The sequence below is a fragment of the Dermacentor variabilis genome, unplaced genomic scaffold (assembly GCF_050947875.1).
Source record: "Dermacentor variabilis isolate Ectoservices unplaced genomic scaffold, ASM5094787v1 scaffold_27, whole genome shotgun sequence".
NCBI lineage: Eukaryota > Metazoa > Arthropoda > Arachnida > Ixodida > Ixodidae > Dermacentor > Dermacentor variabilis.
Window position 1 is genome coordinate 415,199 of NW_027460445.1, and position 9,515 is coordinate 424,713.

Below are 9,515 nucleotides of genomic sequence, written 5' to 3' on the forward strand. Positions count from 1 at the left end.
AAATTGCAGCGCCGTGGTTTTAAAGCGCACCCGTGGTAGAGAAACGGAAGGCGATATAAGCGTGCGTGGCCGTGATACGCACACAAGAAACTGCCTTAACATATTTAGACTGGAGGGAAAGCTTCGTTAACAACGATAGCACAGCAATCAGCACTCGTATATAATTATAACACAAAAAATAATTGTAAATATTCATCTCATCTATGGGATCCAATGCGCGCGCTGTTGCTTGGACTCTGCGTGTAGTAGTTAAGAGAGCCAGTTTAAAGGCGGAGAAGGAAGGAAAGGAAAGCAAAATTGCAGCGCCGTGGTTTTAAAGCGCACCCGTGGTACAACAACGGAAGGCGATGTAAGCGTGCGTGGCCATGATACGCACACAACAAACTGCCTTAACATATTTAGACATGTTTAGCTTGTGGTTTGGCAGAATACAACGTGCGCGTAATACCAAAAGATGCATGTGCATGCTTAGCAAGTGGTTTGGCACAAATTCATGCGCCTGTGCTGAAAAGAGCAGCATGGGCTTGCTTAGCACATGGTTTGGCAGAAATCCACGTGCGCACTCTGCCAAAAACTGCATGTCCATGCTTATATTGTGGTTCGGCAGAAAACAACGTGCGCGTCTACCAAAAGGTGCATGTGCATGCTTAACAAGTGGTTGGGCACAAATCCATGCGCGTGTGCTAAAAAGAGCAAAATGGGCGTGCTTAGCACGTGTTTTTGCAGAAATCCACGTGCGCGCTCTGCCAAAAGCTGCATGTGCATGGTTAGCTTGTAGTTTGGCAGAAAACAACGTGCGCGCGATGCCAAAAGCTCCATGGGCATAGTTAACAAGTGGTTTGGCACAAATCCATGCGCGTGTGCTGAAATGAGCAGCATGGGCGGGCATAGCACGTGGTTTGGCAGAAAACACCGTGCGCGTGCTACCAAAGGGTGCATGTGCATGCTTAACAAGTGGTTTGGCACAAATCCATGCGCGTGTGCTGAAAAGAGGAGTATGGGCGTGCTTGGCACGTGGTTTGGGAGAAATCCACGTGCGCACTCTGCCAAAAGCGGCATGTGCATGCTAAACTTTTGGTTGGGCAGAAAACGAAGTCCGCGTGCTACCAAAAGCTGCATGTGCGTCCTGAACAACCGGTTTGGCACAAATCCATGCGCGTGTGCGGAAAAGAGCAGCATGGGCGTGCTTAGCGCTCGGTTTGGGAGAAATCCACGTGCGCGCTCTTGCAAAAGCTGCATGTGCATGCATAGCTTGTGGGTTTGCACAACACAACGTTCGTGTGCTCCCAAAAGGTGCATATGCATGCTTAACAAGTGGTTTGGCACAAATTCATGCGCGTGTCCAAAAAAGAGCAGTATGGGCGTGCTTAGCACGTGGCTTGGCAGAAATCCACGAGCGCGCTCTGCCAAAAGTTGCATGTGCATACATAGCTTGTGGTTTGGCAGAAAATCACGTGCGCGTCCATCAATACGTGCATGTGCATGCTTAACAAGTGGTTTGGCACAAATCCATGCGCGTGCGCGTAATACCAAAAGCTACATGTGCATGCTTAAAAAGTGGTTTGGCTCAAATCCATGCACGTGCGCTCAAAAAGCAGCATAGGCGTACTTAGCACGTGGTTTGGCAGAAATCCACGTGTGCGCTCTGCCAAAAGCTGCATATGCATTCTTAGCTAGAGGTTTGGCAGAAAACAACGTGCGCGGGCAACCAAAAGCTGCGTTTGCATGCTTAACAATAGGTTTGGCACAAATCCATGCGCCTGTGCTGAAAAGAGCACCATGGGCTTGCTTAGCACGTGGTTTGGCAGAAATCCACGCTCGCGCTCTGCCAAAAACTGCATGTGCATGCTTATATTGTGGTTTGGCGGAAAACAACGTGAGGGTCTACCAAAAGGTGCATGCGCATGCTTAACAAGTGGTTTGGCACAAATCGATACGCGTGTGCTGACAAGAACAGCATAGGCGTACTTAGCACGTGGTTTGGCAGAAATGCACGTGCGCGCTCTGCCAAAAGCTGCATGTGCATGCTTAGCTTGTGGTTTGGCAGAAAACAAAGTGCGCGTGCTGCCAAAAGCTCCATGGGCATGCTTAACAAGTGGCTTGGCACAAATCCATGCGCGTGTGCTGAAAAGAGTAGCATGGGCGTGCTTAGCACGTGTTTTGGCAGAAATCCACGTGCGCGCCCTGCAAAAAGCTGCGTGTGCATGCTTAGCTTGTGGTTTTGCAGAAAACGTGCGCGTGCCACCAAAAGCTGCATGTGCATGCTTAAGAAGTGGTTTGGCACAAATCCATGCGCGTTTGCTGAAAAGAGCAGCATGGGCATGCTTAGCACGTGGTTTGGAAGAAATCCACGTGCCCGCTCTGCCAAAAGCTGCATGTGCACGCTTAACTTGTCGTTTGGCAGGAAACAACGTGCGCGTCTACCAAAAGATGCATGTGCATGCTTAACAAGTGGTTTGGCACAAATCCATGCGCGTGCGCGTAAAAGAGCAGCATGGGCGCGCTTAGCACGTGGTATGGCAGGAATCCACGTGTGCGCTCTGCCGTAAGGTCCATGTTCATGCTTAGCTTGTGTTTTGGCAGAAAACAATGTCGCGTCTACCATACGATTCATGTACATGCTTAACAAGTGTTTTGGCACAAATTGATCCGCGTGTGCTGAAAAGAGCAGCTTGGGCGTGCTTAGCACGTGGTATGGCAGAAAACAACGTGCGCGTGCTACCAAAAGCTGCATGTGCATGCTTAACATGTGGTTTGGCACAAATCCATGCGCGTATGCTCAAAAGAGCAGTATGGGCGTGCTTAGCACGTGGTTTGGCAGAAATTCACGTGCCCGCTCTACCAAAAGCTGCATGTGCATGCTTAGCTAGTGGTTTGGCAGAAAACAACGTGCCTGTGCAACCAAAAGCTGCATGTACATATTTAACAAGTGGTTTGGCACAAGTCCATGCGGCTGTGCTGAAAAGAGCAGCATGGGCTTGCTTAGTACGTGGTTTGGCAGAAATCCACGTGCGCACTCTGCCAAAAACTACATGTGCATACTTATATTGTGGTTTGGCAGAAAACTACGTGCGCGTGCTTCCAAAAGCTGCATGCGCATGCTTAGCAAGTGGTTTGGCAGAAATCCTATTGCGGGCGCTGAAAAGAGCAGCGTGGGCGTGCCTAGCACGTGGTTTGGCAGAAATGCGCGTGCCCGCTCTACCAAAAGCTGTGTGCATGCTTAGCGTGTGGTTTGGCAGAAAACAACGTGCGCGTGCAACTAAAAGCTGCATGTGCATGCTTAACAAGTCGTTTGGCGCAAATCCATGCGCGTGCGCATAAAAGAGCAGCATGGGCGTGCTTAGCACGTGGTTTGGCAGAAATCCACGTGCTCGCTGTACCAAAAGCTGCATGTGCATGTTTAGATTGTGGTTTGGCAAGAAACAACGTGCGCGTGCTACCAAAAGCTCCTTGTGCATGCTTAACAAGTGGTTTAGCACAAATTCATGGGTGTGCGCTGAAAAGAGCAGCATGGGAGTGCTTAGCACGTGGTTTGGCAGAAATCTACGTGCGCTCTGTCAAAAGCCGCATGTGCATGCTTAGCTTGTGGTTTGGCAGAAAACAACGTACGAGTCTACCAAATGATGCATGTGCATGCTTAACAAGTGGTTTGGCACAAATCCATGCGCTTGTGCTGAAAAGATCATGGGCGTGCTTAGCACGTGGTTTAGCAGAAATACATGTGCGCGCTCTGCCAAAAGCTGCATGTGCATGCTTAAGAAGTGGTTTGGCACAAATCCATGTGCGTGTGCTGAAAAGAGCAGCATGGGCATCCTTAGCACGTGGTTTGGCAGAAATCCAAGTGCCCGCTCTGCCAAAAACTACATGTGCATACTTATATTGTGGTTTGGCAGAAAGCTACGTGCGCATGCTTCCAAAAGCTGCATGCGCATGTTTAGCAAGTGGTTTGGCAGAAATCCATGCGCGTGTGCAGAAAAGAGCAGCATGGGCGTGCTTAGCATGTGGTTTGGCAGAAATCCACGTGCGCTCTCTGCCAAAAGCAGCATGTGCATACATAGCTTGTGGCTTGGCAGAAAATAACGTGCGCGTCTACCAAAAGGTGCATGTGCAGGCTTCACAAGTGGTTTGGCACAAATCCAGGCGCGTGCGCTGAAAAGAGCAGCATGGGCGTGCTTAGCACGTGGTTTCGCAGAAATCCACGAGCGCGCTCTGCCAAAAGCTGCATGTGCATGCTTAGCTTGTGGTTTGGCAGAAAACAACGTGCGCGTCCACCAAAAGCTGCGTGTGCATTCTTAGCGTGTGGTTTGGCAGAAAACAACGTGCGCGTGCCACCATAAGCTGCATGTGCATGCTTAAGAAGTGGTTCGGCACAAATCCATGCGCGTGTGCTGAAAAGAGCAGCATGGGCGTGCTTAGCACGTGGTTTGGCGGAAATCCATGTGCTCGCTCTGCCAAATGCTGCATGTTCATGCTTAGCTTGTGGTTTTGCAGAAAACGTGCGTGTGCTACCAAATGGTGCATGTGCATGCTTAACAAGTGGTTTGGCACAAATTCATGCGCCAGTGCTGAAGAGAGCAGCATGGGCATGCTTAGCACGTGGTTTGACAGAAATCCACGAGCGCGCTCTGTCAAAAGCTGCATGTGCATGCATAGCTTGTGGTTTGGCAGTAAACAACGTGCGCGTCTACGGAAAGCTGCATGTGCATGCTTAGCTTGTGTTTTGGCAGAAAACAACATGCGCGTGCTACCAAAAGCTGCATGTGCATGCTTAACATGTGGTTTGGCACAAATCCATGCGCGTGTGCTGAAAATAGCAGCATGGGCGTGCTTAGCACGTGGTTTGGCAGAAATCCACGTGCGCGCTCTTGCAAAAGCTGCATGTGCATGCTTAGCTTGTCGTTTGGCAGAAAAGAACGTGCGCTTCTACCAAAAAAATCGTGTGTATGCTTAACAAGTGGTTTGGCACAAATCTATGCGCGTGTGCTGAAAAGAGCAGCATGGGCGTGTTTGGAACGTGTTTTGGCACACATACACGTGCGCGTCCTGCCAAAAGCCGCATGTGCATGCTTAGCTTTTGGTTTGGCAGAAAACAACGTGCGCGTCTACGAAATGATGCATGGGCATGCTTAACAAGTGGTTTGGCACAAATCCATGCGCGTGTGCTGAAAAGATCATGGGCGTGCTTAGCACGTGGTTTAGCAGAAATACACGTGCGCGCTCTGCCAAAAGCTGCATGTGCATGCTTAGCTTGTGGTATTGCAAAAATACGTGCGCGTGCAACCAAAAGCTGCATGTGCATGCTTAAGAAGTGGTTTGGCACAAATCCATGCGCGTGTGCTGAAAAGAGGAGTATGGGCGTGCTTGGCACGTGGTTTGGGAGAAATCCACGTGCGCACTCTGCCAAAAGCTGAATGTGCATGGTAAACTTTTGGTTGGGCAGAAAACGAAGTGCGCGTGCTACCAAAAGCTGCATGTGCGTCCTGAACAACCGGTTTGGCACAAATCCATGCGCGTGTGCGGAAAAGAGCAGCATGGGCGTGCTTACCGCTCGGTTTGGCAGAAATCCACGTGCGCGCTCTTGCAAAAGCTGCATGTGCATGCATAGCTTGTGGGTTTGCACAACACAACGTTCGTGTGCTCCCAAAACGTGCATATGAATGTTTAACAAGTGGTTTGGCACAAATTCATGCGCGTGTCCAAAGAAGAACAGTATGGGCGTGCTTAGCACGTGGCTTGGCAGAAATCCACGAGAGCGCTCTGCCAAAAGTTGCATGTGCATACATAGCTTGCGGTTTGGCAGAAAATCACGTGCGCGTCCATCAATACATGCATGTGCATGCTTAACAAGTGGTTTGGCACAAATCCAAGCGCGTGCGCGTAATACCAAAAGCTACATGTGCATGCTTAAAAAGTGGTTTGGCTCAAATCCATGCACGTGCGCTCAAAAAGCAGCATGGGCGTGCTTAGCACGTGGTCTGCCAGAAAATCACGTGTGCGTTTTGCCAAAAGCTGCATGTGCATGCTTAGCTAGTGGTTTCGCAGAAAACAACGTGCGCGTGCAGCCAAAAGCTGCGTTTGCATGCTTAACAATAGGTTTGGCACAAATCCATGCGCCTGTGCTGAAATGAGCAGCATGGGCATGCTTAGCACGTGGTTTGGCAGAAATCCACGCAGGCGCTCTGCCAAAAACTGCATGTGCATGCTTATATTGTGGTTTGGCAGAAAACAACGTGCGCGTCTACCAAAAGATGCATGTGCATGCTTAACAAGTGGTTTGGCACAAATCGATGCGCGTGTGCTGACAAGAACAGCATAGGCGTACTTAGCACGTGGTTTGGCAGAAATGCACGTGCGCGCTCTGCCAAAAGCTGCATGTGCATGCTTAGCTTGTGGTTTGGCAGAAAACAAAGTGCGCGTGCTGCCAAAAGCTCCATGGGCATGCTTAACAAGTGGCTTGGCACAAATCCATGCGCGTGTGCTGAAAAGAGTAGCATGGGCGTGCTTAGCACGTGGTTTGGCAGAAATCCACGTGCGCGTCCTGCAAAAAGCTGCGTGTGCATGCTTAGCTTGTGGTTTTGCAGAAAACGTGCGGGTGCCACCAAAAGCTGCATGTGCATGCTTAAGAAGTGGTTTGGCACAAATCCATGCGCGTTTGCTGAAAAGAGCAGCATGGGCATGCTTAGCACGTGCTTTGGCAGAAATCCACGTGCCCGCTCTGCCAAAAGCTGCATGTGCACGCTTAACTTGTCGTTTGGCAGGAAACAACGTGCGCGTCTACCAAAAGATGCATGTGCATGCTTAACAAGTGGTTTGGCACAAATCCATGCGCGTGCGCGTAAAAGAGCAGCATGGGCGCGCTTAGCACGTGGTATGGCAGGAATCCACGTGTGCGCTCTGCCGTAAGGTCCATGTTCATGCTTAGCTTGTGTTTTGGCAGAAAACAATGTCGCGTCTACCATACGATTCATGTACATGCTTAACAAGTGTTTTGGCACAAATTGATCCGCGTGTGCTGAAAAGAGCAGTATGGGCGTGCTTAGCACGTAGTTTGGCAGAAATTCACGTGCCCGCTCTACCAAAAGCTGCATGTGCATGCTTAGCTAGTGGTTTGGCAGAAAACAACGTGCCTGTGCAACCAAAAGCTGCATGTGCATATTTAACAAGTGGTTTGGCACAAGTCCATGCGGCTGTGCTGAAAAGAGCAGCATGGGCTTGCTTAGTACGTGGTTTGGCAGAAATCCACGTGCGCACTCTGCCAAAAACTACATGTGCATACTTATATTGTGGTTTGGCAGAAAACTACGTGCGCGTGCTTCCAAAAGCTGCATGCGCATGCTTAGCAAGTGGTTTGGCAGAAATCCTATTGCGTGCGCTGAAAAGAGCAGCGTGGGCGTGCCTAGCACGTGGTTTGGCAGAAATGCGCGTGCCCGCTCTACCAAAAGCTGTGTGCATGCTTAGCGTGTGGTTTGGCAGAAAACAACGTGCGCGTGCTACTAAAAGCTGCATGTGCATGCTTAACAAGTCGTTTGGCGCAAATCCATGCGCGTGCGCATAAAAGAGCAGCATGGGCGTGCTTAGCACGTGGTTTGGCAGAAATCCACGTGCACGCTGTACCAAAAGCTGCATGTGCATGCTTAGATTGTGGTTTGGCAAGAAACAACGTGCGCGTGCTACCAAAAGCTCCTTGTGCATGCTTAACAAGTGGTTTAGCACAAATCAATGCGCGTGTGCTGAAAAGAGCAGCATGGGCGTGTTTAGCACGTGGTTTGGCAGAAATCCACGTGCGCGCTCTTGCAAAAGCTGCATGTGCATGCTTAGCTTGTCGTTTGGCAGAAAAGAACGTGCGCTTCTACCAAAAAAAGCGTGTGTATGCTTAACAAGTGTTTTGGCACAAATCTATGCGCGTGTGCTGAAAAGAGCAGCATGCGCGTGTTTAGAACGTGTTTTGGCACATATACACGTGCGCGTCCTGCCAAAAGCCGCATGTGTATGCTTAGCTTGTGGTTTGGCAGAAAACAACGTGCGAGTCTACCAAATGATGCATGTGCATGCTTAACAAGTGGTTTGGCACAAATCCATGCGCGTGTGCTGAAAAGATCATGGGCGTTCTTAGCACGTGGTTTAGCAGAAATACACGTGCGCGCTCTGCCAAAAGCTGCATGTGCATGCTTAGCTTGTGGTATTGCAAAAAAACGTGCGCGTGCAACCAAAAGCTGCATGTGTATGCTTAAGAAGTGGTTTGGCACAAATCCATGTGCGTGTGCTGAAAAGAGCAGCATGGGCATCCTTAGCACGTGGTTTGGCAGAAATCCACGTGCCCGCTCTGCCAAAAACTACATGTGCATACTTATATTGTGGTTTTGCAGAAAACTACGTGCGCGTGCTTCTAAAAGCTGCATGCGCATGCTTAGCAAGTGGTTTGGCAGAAATCCTAGTGCATGTGCTGAAATGAGCAGCGTGGGCGTGCCTAGCACGAGGTTTGGCAGAAATGCGCGTGCCCGCTCTACCAAAAGCTGCATGTGCATGCTTAGCGTGTGGTTTGGCAGAAAACAACGTGCGCGTGCTACTAAAAGCTGCATGTGCATGCTTAACAAGTGGTTTGGCACAAATCCATGCGCGTGTGCTGAAAAGAGCAGCATGGACGTGCTTAGCATGTGGTTTGGCAGAATTCCACGTGCGCTCTCTGCCAAAAGCAGCATGTGCAGACATAGCTTGTGGTTTGGCAGAAAACAACGTGCGCGTCTACTAAAAGATGCATGTGCATGCTTAACAACCACTTTGGCACAAATCCATGCGCGTGTGCTGAAAAGAGCATCATGGGCGTGCTTAGCATGTGGTATGGCAGAAAGCCACGCGCCCGCTCTGCCAAAAGCTGCATGTACACGCTTAGCTTGTGGTTTGGCATAAAACAACGTGTGTGTGCTACCAAAATGTGCATGTGCAGGCTTCACAAGTGGTTTGGCACAAATCCACGCGCGTGCGCTGAAAAGAGCAGCATGGGCGTGCTTAGCACGTGGTTTCGCAGAAATCCACGAGCGCGCTCTGCCAAAAGCTGCATCTGCATTATTAGCTTGTGGTTTGGGAGAAAACAACGTGCGCGTCTACGGCAAGCTGCATGTGCATGCTTAGATTGTGGTTTGGCAAAAAACAACGTGCGCGTACTACCAAAAGCTCCTTGTGCATGCTTAACAAGTGGTTTAGCACAAATCCAAGGGTGTGCGCTGAAAAGAGCAGCATGGGAGTGCTTAGCACGTGGTTTGGCGGAAATCCATGTGCGCGCTCTGCCAAAAGCTGCATGTTCATGGTTAGCTTGTGGTTTTCTAGAAAACGTGCGTGTGCTACCAAAAGGTGCATGTGCATGCTTAACAAGTGCTTTGGCACAAATTCATGCGCCTGTGCTGAAAAGAGCAGCCTGGGCATGCTTAGCACGTGGTTTGACAGAAATCCTCGAGCGCGCTCTGTCAAAAGCTGCATGTGCATGCATAGCTTGTGGTTTGGCAGAAAACAAGGTGCGC